General features: G+C 40.4%; 1 long non-coding RNA gene across 1 annotated transcript; it reads left to right on the plus strand.

Moving 5' to 3' along the window:
- The first annotated feature begins 552 nt into the window (after positions 1-552).
- LOC135177146 (uncharacterized) lies at positions 553-6,044 on the plus strand. The gene is made up of 3 exons (XR_010302949.1): positions 553-752; positions 4,053-4,177; positions 5,513-6,044. It is a non-coding gene; the product is annotated as an uncharacterized LOC135177146 (long non-coding RNA).
- Positions 6,045-14,256: the final 8,212 nt, after the last annotated feature.

Here is a 14,256-nt window from a genome sequence, read left to right on the forward strand (position 1 = left end):
GCATCATCATTTAGATTCTCTTCAGCCTGTCTCTTTTGGTTGAAGTATTATCATGTTCCTTGTAAAAGCTGCATTACATTTTTTTCCCTTATTTTTTCAGATATTTTAAAACCACTTTTTTCCTAGGCTGCAAGGAGTTCTGCTCTAAATATGCTAAATACAATATTATTTGGTTTCTGATATTCTACTATAGGAAAGGTCTTTGAGAGGCAGGAGAAATGACACTGAAAAATATTGATGATACTGATCCTCTGGTTGTACTAAAAAAGTTTTCCTGTGTTTAACTTCCCCATTTCTTTGCTCAGAAAATCATAACATATCACTGGGCTTGTAAAACTCCTGGAACTTAAGAGACTGCTAGTGCCACTGATTTGATGATGTGTGAGACTCAAAACCTGACATTTTTCTAGGATAGCAAGATGGATAATTTAAGGTTTTTGTTCTCAATTTCCTCATTCTTATAAACACAAACCCGATTTGTTTAAACAGTATTGTTACAAAATGCACTGCAAGCTCTTTCAAAGTCTACTCTTTTTTTCTTTTTTTAAGATTCATGTAGGGCAACAGCTGTTGTCAGAAATACCTATTTAATTTGGATTTTAAAGCACCATGAACTACAAAGATTGTGTCCCGACCAGAAGTGGAACTTGTAGAGGAGTCACAGATCAGAACGACTACGTGGAGGTCAACTGTGTTAATCTGGACAGTAAAATGTGCTCACTTATCACTTCCTCACCTGGAACACCAAAAAGGTGAGTTTATGTCGTGGAGGGCCTGTAGGCCCAAAAAGAGGCTTGTTTATACCTTGCCTTGACTGGACATGTTTTTGTGCCAGGACCCCTGGTTGTAAACAGGTTGTGTAAGCCCACACACACCCAGCTCGTGTCTCCCTGGGGTAAGCCCATGTGATCCCCATATTTGGGAAAGTCCAGGCAAGAGCCTTCTGCCTGTTATGGTAAGGTTTGGCTGATTGCTAACCTGATTGGTCATTCTAGTGGCCAAAGGGACCATTAATCTCAGCCCACATTCAATAAATAGGGGTGCACAGGTAAACAACGTGCTGGGACCCCATTGCAACACTCTGCTGCTCTGACTCAGCACAGCTCAGCTCTGACTCACCTGCACGGCTCAGACACGTGCTCTGACCCTCACTTGCAGTGCTCAGCCGCTCAGACCCCCACGCTTGGATGCCATTGCATAGCTCCAATGCTCAGAGGCTCAGACCTCATGCTCTGACTAACTCACAGCTCACCTGCCTGCGTACCTTTCTTGCAGAGCTCATTTAAGCCTGCACATATATATATATAAGGAGCCTATAGCCTCCTAAGCCAGCTGTGCACATCTGCAGGCCATAGTGCTATCAGGACCAGATCCTGCATTGCATTTACCTATGGAGCTCAGCCTCCCAGCCGCCGTGCACACTTTGCATGCCCGCTGCCTATCTCACTGCTGCTGAGAGAACCAGGAAGCAGACTGCAGATTGTCTGCACACATGGCCAGAAGGTGTGAAGAACCGTGCCAGAGACAGCACGATATTCTCCTGCTCCTGAAACCCTGCCATCTGATAAGCTCTGGACACAGCATCCAGAAAAAGACAGCAGCACCAAAGGCAGAGATTGCCTCTTTGCCAGGAGAACAAAGGTTAGAGAAAACCTATTTCTCCAGAAATTGGGAAGATATATCATTTCCCCACGAGCCAGGAAGTTTCCAGCCTCCAAGTCCACAGGCAGAGACCCTGGAGAACTGGACACTAGGCACAGGCTGTGACGCAGCCCCAGAGGGTGATTATTGATTAATAATGAATAAGAATTGTGAGTAAAAGCTTTGATACCTCTGTAAATGTAAGTTATCTCTGCCATAGAGCAGAAAGAGTTTCAGCCCGCTCTCCTGGGCAAATAACACAAAGATCCCAAACAGCATTAAGCTGCGGGGAAAACCCCTCTCTCTGTTTATAGTTTGAATGTTTGCTAGTTCATTAACAAAATTCCTGTACGTATTTTATCCTAACTTGTTTTCATAGCCGTGTACTGAACTGAATATTAATATACAGTGGTTGGGGGTGGCGAGAGTTCAAAATGTTGAATTTAATAAATCTATATTTTTATATAAAATTTATATCTCCCCAATTGATTTCTCTCCTCTGCCAAATAGGCATAGGTACTGAAATCCCCCTCGGCAACAGTTTACTATTTTCTAAATTCATCATAAAAAAATAATGAGAGACACAAGTAATTGATATTACTCAAGAAATAGGAGCTGCAAAAGAATAAAGATACTAAATGAAAGTCCATAATTCTAGGCATTCCTCTTGATCCTGGATAGATACTTTCAGATTATTTCTTCTGTTTTGAACTCCAGGAGAATCACTTTTATATCACTTTTATCACCTGTAGGCAGATGAGAGTTGGTCTCTTCTCCCAGGCAACCAGCAACAGAACAAGGGGACACAGTCTCAAGCTGTGCCGGGGGAGGTCAAACTCTTTGTTTCATAGATTTCTATTTTTACACATTTTTCTTTATTATGGGCACATGGGGAGGTGTTCATCCATCCACCAGAGGACACTCATCTGGACCCACAAAAGTAACATGATTCTAATGAAGTTAAAATGGAAGAATTACTAACAATTATTAAATGAGGTCAACAGATGTCAAACAAAGCACGTTCTCTACTTCCAGCCAAATTCTACATGTGTGGAACATTAAAGCAATGCTTCGGTATTAAACAATCTTAAAACAAATGCTAAATCCCAAATTCAGATTTTACTGAGGAAATAATCTCTTGATTACCAGATCCTGAAATCTTTATTGTTTTAACCATTACCACTTCTAGAACTCTTCTGTTGATGTTTTTCCGAGCTATGACTGCCAGAATACTGACCAACTTCTACCACCCAAATTGCAGAGATGTTTTCATGTCTACAACAAACAGACAAATTGATTTTTTAGGTTTTGGCTCCAGATAATACTTTCTGAAGCTGAGAGGATGTTAACAGGACTCTTAAAACAAAAGCAAAGCCAAAACCCAATCAACAAAACAAGACCACCAAAAAAAAAAACACCAAAAAACCCAAAACCCCAAAACAGTCAGAATGTAGAGAACTTATTTTCCACTCATCACACAGGTAAAATTAATTGCTTTTTATACACTCTATTCCATAGATTGCAGGCTTAGCAGGCAAGGAAAGGCACGAAAGGCCAATGAAACTGCGGCTAAAATGTCACTTTTCCAAAGCAGTTTCCAGAAAAGTCTTAATGATCACAATACCATGAAACTGAAGACTTTGGAAGACCATGGACTTCAAAGGAATTTGAGGAAGAAGCAGGATTTCAGGACTGTTGGAATCTTTACTTTCTAAAGTGTGTATCTCAATAGAACTGTGAGATCTCTAGAAACTGTAGATATGCCAAGGATGGTGTTACCTGTCTTACTGCTACTATTTACCATTATATCCTGCTCCCAGACATATAGAACCATGGAATCATAGAATCAGTCAGGGTTGGAAGGGACCACAAGTATCATCTTGTTCCTACGCCCTGCCATGGCCAAGGACACCCTACCCTAGATCAGGCTGGCCAGAGCCCCATCTATCTGGAATAGTCATGAGATCTGCTAAGCTAAAAGTAACACTCAAAGCTGCTATTGCCATATTCCTTCTATTGTCCTTTACATTTTTTTTCCACATGAATCCTAATCTATGAGATATTTTTTACTGTCTACAACTACCTGAACGGAGGCTGTAGCCAGGTGGGGGTTGGTCTCTTCTCCCAGACAACCAGCAACAGAACAAGAGGACACAGTCTCAAGTTGTGCCAGGGGAGGTCTAGGCTGGCTGTTAGGAGGAAGTTCTTGCCAGAGAGAGTGATTGGCATTGGAATGGGCTGCCCAGGGAGGTGGTGGAGTCACTGTCCCTGGAGGTGTTGAAGAAAAGCCTGTCTGAGGCACTTAGTGCCATGGTCTAGTTGATTGGACAGGGCTGGGTGCTAGGTTGGCCTGGATGATCTTGGAAGTCTCTTCCAACCTGGTTGATTCTATGATTCTATGATTTATGCAGTTACTTTTGAGAGTGACTACTTTCAAATCTCAGTTGTGCTTTATGGAAGCCAGTAGCACAGCAGAGGCAGAAAGGAGACCAAGGTTTTCAAGACTGCTGAATAACCCTCAGTGGTCAGACTAAAGGTAAGTAGCTTTACATAAAACTGCAAGAAAACTTGCAGTCAGAGATAAAGGATGAATAATTCTCTTCAGTTCTGTATATGAAAAGTTGCCCATTACTACAGAAATTCTTACTAGCAGCCAAGTCTGGTGATATGTCTTGTAAGTAATTAGTTCAACTGATGTGGAATCACTATAACCTCAAAACTTCAATAACTGTTTAAAGATTAAAGTTTCACAGTCAGTTTCTTAAGCCAGAAGAGTCAGCAGCCAGGTTTGGCTGAGCTGTGAAAGTTAACAGAACACTGCATCAGAACACACTTTAAAAAGTACTAAATTAATGTCATGGGATTGGAATTGAAGATATCTATGCAGGATGCAAAATACTACCTGTCACAGTTTAACTATTGAAGAAATCTGCAGGCTCTATGGGAAAGATCTCTAAATCGAAACACAAATTTCTTCCTGTCTGAGTGTGTTGGTACAGGCATTTTCTCAGCAAGAACAGATGTTAACCATGATAAACCAAGAAAATAAACCAATTAGAAAGAAAGCTTGCAGTAAACACAAGTTTTTACATGACAATGTATGTGTTGAAGATACTTCATCTCTGAAATCTGGGGGTTTTCTCTAGGCTTTAATATATTAATCTTCTACAGGCTTTTTGTTAAAAAAAAAGAGAGTCTTTATCCATTTAGAAAGACCTAGAAGATTCTCCCTTCTCAGAAACTCTAAGATGCAATTCAACATCAATAACTCCAAAGATTTGAGGGGGAAAGCAGGTCCACTGTAAGAAGCATTATCCTGCAGCTTTAAATTTAAGCCTGTAAATTAACGGAGCTTGTTTCTACAGGCATCTTAAACCGTGCAGATTCAGCATTAAAGGCTAAACTGTCCTAAGCTCTAAGTGGTGGAATCCAGTGGTGAGAGCAGAAGAGACAGCACAATATTATTTCTTTCTTCTACCCAAATGTATCAAACTTTGGGATTCAGACTGCCTGGCTTTATTGTTTGACAGGATTAGGGCTGAGTGGCACCTGCCAATAGTCGGCAGAGAAAACACTAATGGTTATCTCCAGCTAAATATCTGTTTTACACACAAATAAAGTTAGGTGAGAGAAACCTCAGCCTTGCCTTACAGCACAGACTTTTAACTGTTCTTAAGTAAAATTTTCACTGGGGCCTAGGAAGATAGGATGTGAAATCTGGTTTTTGGTATAAAGCAGTTTATATTTGTCCAAAAATGTATGAAATGCTCTTTATTGTGAATATATGAAGCTAGTTTGTATCCAAAATGAAATAAAACAAGCACTAGAAGTTTCTTACAATGGCATTCACATTCCCTGCTAAGTTCTACAGGCTCTAAAACAGATGGTGAAGCCTTTCACAGTCAGATATGCCACACATCAAGATGAGGAAAATGTTTTAATTTCCAACAGACAGAGATGATGACAAAGAAATAAACTACTGTTACAGTTGCTTTATAGGCCTGATGTTCTGAAGAGGCACAAGAACTACCAGATCTGACACCATTTCACTACTGGGACAAAACCTGAGATAATGAAGAACTGATTTCAATAGAGACTAAAGGAATCAAGGAAAAGAAAAAGAAAGGAAAGGAAATGAAAAGAAAAGGAAAGGAAAGGAAGGGAAAGGAACAAGAAAAGAAAATAAAGGAAAAGAAAAAGAAAGGAAAGGAAATGAAAAGGAAAGGAAAGGAAAGGAAAGGAAAGGAAAGGAAAGGAAAGGAAAGGAAAGGAAAGGAAAGGAAAGGAAAGGAAAGGAAAGGAAAGGAAAGGAAAGGAAAGGAAAGGAAAGGAAAGGAAAGGAAAGGAAAGGAAAGGAAAGGAAAGGAAAGGAAAGGAAAGGAAAGGAAAGGAGAAAGGAAAAAGGAAAGAAAAGGAAAAGGAAAAGGAAAAGGAAAAGGAAAAGGAAAGGAAAAGGAAAAGAAAAGAAAAGAAAAGAAAAGAAAAGAAAAGAAAAGAAAAGAAAAGAAAAGAAAAGAAAAGAAAAGAAAAGAAAAGAAAAGAAAAGAAAAGAAAAGAAAAGAAAAGAAAAGAAAAGAGAAAAGGAAAGAAAAGGAAGGAATAGAAAAGAAAAGGGAAGAGAAAAAGGAAGAAGAAAAGGAAAGGAAAGTAAAGGAAAAGAAAGGAGAAAAGAAAGGAGAAAGGAAAGGAGAAATTGAAAACCTTCTCAACCTTTTCACACTTTCATAACCAAACTTCAATCATATATTTTTAAAGTCCTAGAATAACTGAAAAGAGAGGTTTTGTTTTGACAATTGCAGTTACCATCAATGTCTGAAACTGTAACACCACAAAAATGATGTTTCTGGCCAGCACCTGAGAGGTAAGTGCCAGAAACCTCACATGAAATGATGGTTTTCAGGAGACTTCCAGTTCAAACTGGAGATTTGATAAGTTCAGATAATTTCAATAAACATTCAGACTCCTAGATGATTGTCTGAACCAAACTTGCACTCTGAACCTGTCTGAACAGAAATTCACATTCATAGGTTACAGATAATAGCATTATCTGGAAATATATTGCTCAAGAAAAAACTATTCAGCCAACGATGTCTTACAAATTCAGTATTTTGAAGAATGACAGGGTTTGAGAGGCATTTTTGTGTCTGAAATTTGTTTTCAGGAGCCTGGAAGTATAACCAAAGACTTTAGGGAGCTATGAAAATGCAATTAATTTGTTTGTTGACCGTGCTGACAACAACTCCATGTTTTTTTTTCCCCTCACGTCCATCAAACACAACCTAGTATACAAGAATTTTTTTTTCATTTCAGATTTATCCCAATAGTACTTCCTTTTTCTTTTCAGTTGATGGAAATCTGAAATGAAGAGCTCAAGCAGGTTTCTAATGTGTAAAGTAACATAGGTTTTCTAGATGTTCAGAGCTTATGCTAAGCTACCAACTCACATTATATCACAACTTCATCTGAGACTTGTTTAAACAAGTTTCCACCTGCACAACAACCCTTTTTATTGCCAGTGAAACACACTTTTCCCCAAGGAGCCTGGCGTTATAAATCACCAAAGTGCACATGCTGCTGCTGCCAGCATTAGAGGGGTCTGGCACGATGAATCTGCGGAGTAATGAGGGATGTGGAATAGCCCACACACATTAGGGAAGGAGAAACCAGAATGCAGCCTTAGAGTACAGAAAACATTGCATCAGAAGCTTTTAAACATAGCCTGTTACATTCAGATATGGAATTTTAATCTGCTAGCTGTGACCATGGGGAGACCAACCAATCTCAAAACAAAGACACCTCATCAGTAAGTCTGTCATGAAGCTGTACATATACTTGTGGTTTGTAACCAAGGACAAACTATAACATCAGGCTGTACTGTGTGCATTTCCGTCATGGCAGAGTATGAGCTTCAAATGATGACAAGACCCCTACTGAACTGAACAGACTGGAATCTGAGGCTCTGTCCTGCCCTAGCTGCACACTTTTACAACTTCACCAGGTATGCTCAACTGATTTTCTTTTCTCAGTAAGGTCTTGGGAGCTGGTTCCAAATACACACAAAAAATGACATCCAGTTCCTCTCCCTAGCTGCAGTTCCTATCGACAACAGAAGTTTGCTTTCTGTTGCAAAAGTCTGCAATGCCTGTAGTCGCCATGTACCCTTGCCTCCTTCCCTTTTCTAAAGGAAACTGGTGGTCTCACAACATCCTGGGGGTGGTCTGCAGACCTCCTCTTAGCTGCAGTTGCTCTGGTTCCTGTCTATGCTCAATCAATTCATACCCAGCTCAGTGCCACCCACAGTGTGCAGTTGCATGTGAATATCAGTTCTCCAAAAGATGCCAACTCTATCTTCCTTTGATGTGCCACATTAGGTCCTAATGGGGCAAATTCTTCCCTTTCACAGCCGCAGCTCCTGCTGACTTCAACCAAGGCTGCAGATTCACAACACACAGCTTTATGTGAAGTAGAGACTAACCAGAGTTTCTGAAGTATCTCAGAATGGATCTCCCTCCAGTACAAAAAGCCATGTTCTCCAGTGCCTCATCTATACCAGTTGCTGGAATCTGTTTGCCCCCCAGAAGAGGTCCATACCCACATTTTTATGGGTACACTATTGCAAAAGACAAATTTGATTAAATAGTTCTCACTGCCTGAGCATTTTTCTGTAACTTGTCTGCAGATTACACATGTAGCTATTTCTAAATAAACTAAATGTAGCTAAAAATGTAGGAAAAGATTCCATGTGGGTTGCAAAACCCATAAGGGGAGTGGGTAAGATTCATGGAACTTACCCATACAATGTTCTGTATTGGGATAATTGCTCTCCTAACCCTACCTAATGAGCTACTTTCATAAATTGGCCTCAACAACTGGCAAAAATTGCACTCATAGTATAGACCTCAGTATAGCCATCTCCCAGCCTGCTAACTTAGACAGTTATTTGTATGATTGAATCTTAATTGTGCCATAGCTATTCTACTCCTTCATCCACCATATCTGCAGTCAGTGAGGCCACATTAATAGAACATGACATTCACATGCCTGTGGATTTTTGGCTCGTTTTTAATAACTGACATGTATTTTATGGTAGAATTGCAGTGATGATCTGGATATGGTTCTGAAAGCAATCAGAAGCACTTATTAACATTTACTTTAGAAGAATTCACCATATGTTGAATCCAAGGCATTTTATAAAGGTCACAGAGTAGCAAGAATACTTCAGAATAATTTTCTGTATCTTTGGGCTTTGAAAAATACTTAAACATGCAACTGTCAATACTGACCTGAAAGATTTCCACATTGTGTGCATATAGTCTGTACTTTTTGCCAAGCATATTGGCACAGGATTATTCCAACAGCCAAGGCCATATTGAATTTTATATAGCAGAGACTCACAGAATTTGTACCCACATCACTCATTCTGTAACAGCCTGAAATTAATTTGTTGCAGAAGAGTAACAGATTATTCATCCATGAGTGGTAAACTTAATAGAGCTTGGAAAATCTGGTGGAAAAATTAGGGCTGAATATTCTCAGCTAGCTCAGACAGAAATGTCTTGATAAGACAAGACAGGGCGAGACAAAATAAGACAATACAAAGCAAGATAAGGCAAGACAAGTTAAGGTGCAAAGATAAGCGGAGTGGTTTGCAGAGTCCCTTATCACATCCTACCTAGGGAATTTAGGAGTTATTCTCCTATAATAAAAAAAAATAAATGTCCCTGTGTTGCTGTCTTCAGATGATCTGCTCAGATAGCATCTACTGGAATGAAATACAGGCAGTGGTAGTCTAGTAGACATTTAATGGTGAGATTAATTGCTCTGTAGCTCCTTCCTTTCATATCATCTTTCCCCTCTAACTTCATGAGTTTTCCCACTTTGCAAGGTCACGTAACACTGCAGAGCTTGCAAAGTGTGCAACTTCCCCAGCATGCTGCTTGCCTTGGCATTTGTCCCTCAGAGTCATAAGGCCTAAAGCTGTGACAGTCCAACAGTCGTTTTACTCTGCCATGTTTCCTGGCAACACGGTGAGAGACAAACTGCGCCAAAACCATCAGTGAAATGAGCTGACTTCAGAGAGATGGTTATTTTAGTTTTCAATGAAATTAAGGACAGAAGAGACAAGCAACCTCCTGATAATCCCAAAACATATCTGTGTCTCTAGTCCAAGCAGCTATTCCCCTAAGAACTATTCCATGCGATATTTTAATCCCAAGTCTACCCTCTAGCCTCAAGCAGGTACTGGGAGTTTCAGACTGAAACACAGATGGGACTCCACCAGCTCTGAATAGAAGTGAACAGTGATCCCCCCTAGATCCCTTTACCACTTGCCTCCTAATGCAGCCACACACACATTATTCACGATGAGTACTCCGTGGGTCCGTATTCAATCTGGTTGACCCCTTCCCACCAGAGCTACTGATGAAACAGTTCCCAGCCTGTGCTAATGCACAGAGTAGTTCCCGTCACAGGTGCAGGACTTTGCACTTCATCACACTTCGTGAGTTTTCTGTTGGCCATATCCTCAAGTTTATCATGTTTCCTCTGGACTGTATTTCTGCTACTCAGTCTGTAACTGATCTCCCCTAAATTGTTATAATCCTTGAATTCTCTGAAGGTATGCTCTGCCTCATTAGCTTATTATGGAGTAGCAAATGCTGCAACTGTACTCATGGCACAAAAGGTAAGGGCTGAACAGAAAACTTCAAATTCAGAGTTTGCCAAGCCAGAAAGATACATACCACAGTGTTCAGCCAGATCTTCTTCCCAATCTGCACACAGGCTCTGAGCCATCTCCTGTCTTTTTTGTACAGATAGGCCAGTGGGAGTAAGCCATTCCAATACTTAATAATTCTCACTGCTGGGAAATTCTATCTTGTTCAAGTTTGGTTGTTTGTTTTTTTTTTAAAGGAAATTCTTTCTGCCCTTTTCAAACTGTTTTGGATTTCAGTCTAAGGCCTTTCTGCAGTATTACATGAACTGCTATGGGAAAGCAACCTCAGGCATAGAATGTAAAGATCTTTTTCTTCCCCACATTTCTGAAATTGATATTTGAAATGTTCAAGTACTGCTCTGAAGATGGAAAAGGAATTTGTCAATGGTTCGTATATGTTTCATCATTTTATGTGCAATTTTGGAAATGTTATAGTTTAAAAAGGGCATTTAAAAATCTTTTCCACTGTAAATCATCTAGATGATACCAGAAACTATTTTCCAAGTGTGTTTCATAGATTTATATGAATTGCAAAAAAAAAAAAAGGAAAGTTGTGCACAATGAAGTTTGCCTGATTTGTCTTGTGTGGAAGGTGGTGGATTTGAAAACTTTGGATATCAATATGTAAGTGTGCTAGTTTGAAGCAGGGCAGAATGTTTTGGTGAGAAGAACTAGATCACAGACTGTGAAAGGAAAACAATGGTGATGTCTCCTTCCCTCAGAGTCTTGCTGAACAAGAAAGAAAAACATTAGATAGCACTCTCACCATTTTGTCTCACTCTCGGGCTGGGCTTTGACTGTGCTGCAGCTCCCTAACTTCACCTTCCACTCACCTTTGCTTCTTAACCTCTTGGCTGAACCTCTTTTCTTCCTTAGGACTGGGGTAAGGTTGAGAGGGGCAGGGGGAAGGTGCAGGGGTGGTTGAGAGCTCCTCCTGGGGACTCAGGTTTCTGGGAGGGGAGTTGTGTTTCTGTATTACTTTTACCTTGTATATTTCTGTATATAACTGTAAATATCTGCTTGTATATTGTGCTAGCTGTAAATAAATAGCTTCATTTATATCCCCAGAGCCGACAGAGTCTAGTTGGGTACCTTCTAAAGTGTAGGGGGGCGGGGAACACCCAAACTATCACAGTATGCTTAGTTAAGGAGTTTTCAGCCCACTTTAGGCTGCATGTATTGCTTCTGAGAAGCCTTCGGAGTTGAGGAGCATGGTGTAGTGTCAGGAGGAATGAACTAAACATTGTTATCTCTTTGCACAAAGAAAAATAGTTGTAGCACGTTCCAAAACCACCACATTGGAGATTTACTTGCCCACTAACTTAAGGAACCAAAGTTACAACCTGGGTTACCACTGTTAAACATTTAGCTTTTCTTTCTTCCAATATTTATTTTCTGTGTATTTTCTCTGCGTCTGCAATTGGCTCTAATCTTTGATGAGAAAACAGAAAGGTGAGAAGGTAGAAATGGTAAACCAGTGCTGTGTAGATTTCCCATAGATCTTCCAGCTGCTCTGCACTTCTCTGGTGACATTCAGCAGCCTTACGTTAGTTAATCCAGCTTTATGGCTGTCTTGTATCACTAGAGTAACTCAAAGTGACAGGAGCATATTGGTGAATCTAGTTTTGTGAGTATGCTTTTGGCCAAATTTGACTTTTATTTTTATCTAGGTAATTCAGCCAAAATAATTCCTTTGACATCACTGGAGTAGTAGCTGGTACCTGCATGAGGAAGCTGGAGCATGCTTCTGAGAAGGAAGGGTTTGTATTTGTAGCATTGGTTTTGAGAGCTCTGCAGGCATTTCCTTATTATCAAAATCTTTTTTTTTTCTGAAAGCTTCTGCAAGATGTCATTTTCCTGCTCATGACATGTAAAATGAGGGTGGATTTTTTTCCCCCCCATCTTTTATATGTCTTTTTTATTTGCATTAAATACTGAGATACAGCAACTGCTTCCTGGCAGGTCTCTGAAAATCACCCTGCACAATGGAACATTAATTTCTGATGAATTTGTAAGTAAAGATTTCCTTCATTCATGCCTAAAGATCCTTTAGATAAAGACACAGAAACGTTCATATGTACTCTGTGTTGAACAGTTTGACTAGATGTGATGGTTTGGGTGTTACCTGCCCCCCCACACTTAAGAAGATCACCCAGACTATAGTCAGCCAATAGGAATTTGAAGAATGAAGCTATATTTACAGCTTAGCACAATATATAAGCAGATATTTACAATATATACAGCTATATACAGAAATATACAAGTTAAAAAGTAATACAGAAACACAACAACCCTCCCAGAAACCAGAGTCCCCAGGAGGGTCTCTCAACCACCCTTCCACCTTATCCCCACCCCTCTACCTTACCCAAGACTTTGCCTTATGCTCAAGGTAGTTTGGAGGGTTGGCCAGGGGGGTTAGGAAACAGATGGATTAGGCAGGTTAGAGAGAGAAGTTCATGTAGCCCCAAGAGATAGGGAGTAACTCCCTTATCTATATTTATGTTCTTGTTCTTATACATCTCAGCAAGCCTATGAGTGAAGTAGACATCGCCATTGTTTGCTTTTCACAGCCTTGTGATGGTTTGGGTGTTCCCCGCCCCCCACTTTGGAAATCACCTGGACTAGACTCAGCCAGCTCTGGAATTTTTTAATGAAGCTTATATTTACAGCTTAGCACTATATACAAGCAGATATTTACAGTATATACAGTTATATACAGAAATATACAAGGTAAAAGGTAATACAGAAACACAACTCCCCTCCCAGAAACCTGAGTCCCTCCCAACCACCCTTCCACCTTCTCCCACTCCCCTACCTTACCCCAGATGTTGCCTTGTGTCCCAAGGAAGAATGGAGGGTCAGCTAGGGGGGGTTAGGAAGCAAAGTGGATTAATCATAGAGACAGAGAGTGAGGTTAGAGAGAAATGCAGCCCAGAGCTCAGGCACTGCTTGAACTGCCAATACCTTATCTGTGTTTGGATTCTTGTTCTTATACATCTCAGCAAGCCTATGAATGAGGTAGACATCACCATTGTTTCTCTTTCACAGCCTGTGATCTAATCCTTCTCACTAAAACATTCTAGCTAGCTTCAAACTAGCACAGCCTATAATCTAACTCTTCTCACCAAAATACCCCAGCTAGGCTCAAACTAGCACACCGGAGCTAGTAATATTTCCTCCAGTATGCTGGTAGCCTTTTCTATTCTACCCGCCACAGAAACTGAACCTCTGATAGAATCTTGGAACTTCACCACACCTGGCATTTTTGCCAAAATATTTTCAAGGTGTTGCACAGTGGTGAAAAGTAAATTTTGAAAACTGTTTTTCCTCCTACTGCTAAAACTCATCCATTCCCAACACAAATATTGCTCATGTCTCAGGCACTCTTTGCCTTACAGGCTATTTTATGATGAAAAGGAGGAGGGAGGGAACGCTGCCTAATTCCTTGCAATTCCCTGCAATTCCCTGCCAGAATCTACTTCATCAGTGCAGTTAAGCTGGAGAGGTACTGCTGAATCCTTATGCCATCCTTCTGAGACTTGCATTCAATTCTGCCTCTCTACATGTGATTCCAGGTCCACTGGGGTTGCTTCAAATAAGGAAAAAAAAAAAGAAAAAGGCACTTCAGAAGGCCCCTCATTAATGTGGGAGGTCTCAGTTCCCCCAGAAGGCCTGTGACATGTTAAGCACACTCCTTTGGAGGCACGTTTTGGCAGTTTTCCATCACTAAATGACAGTGTGAGCTCCTGAGCTGTGTACCACCTCTGCCACTCTGTAGCTGTTCCCTCTCACACATGCTGAGGAATAATAGGATGGTTTCTTCTCCCATGTCCTGTCCAGGTATGCCTGTGTTTGTGTGCAAAGATGAAGAACTGTCTTGGTCTCTCATGTCTTTAAAAAGC

Source organism: Pogoniulus pusillus, chromosome 7 (genome assembly GCF_015220805.1).
Source record: "Pogoniulus pusillus isolate bPogPus1 chromosome 7, bPogPus1.pri, whole genome shotgun sequence".
In the NCBI taxonomy this organism is placed as follows: domain Eukaryota; kingdom Metazoa; phylum Chordata; class Aves; order Piciformes; family Lybiidae; genus Pogoniulus; species Pogoniulus pusillus.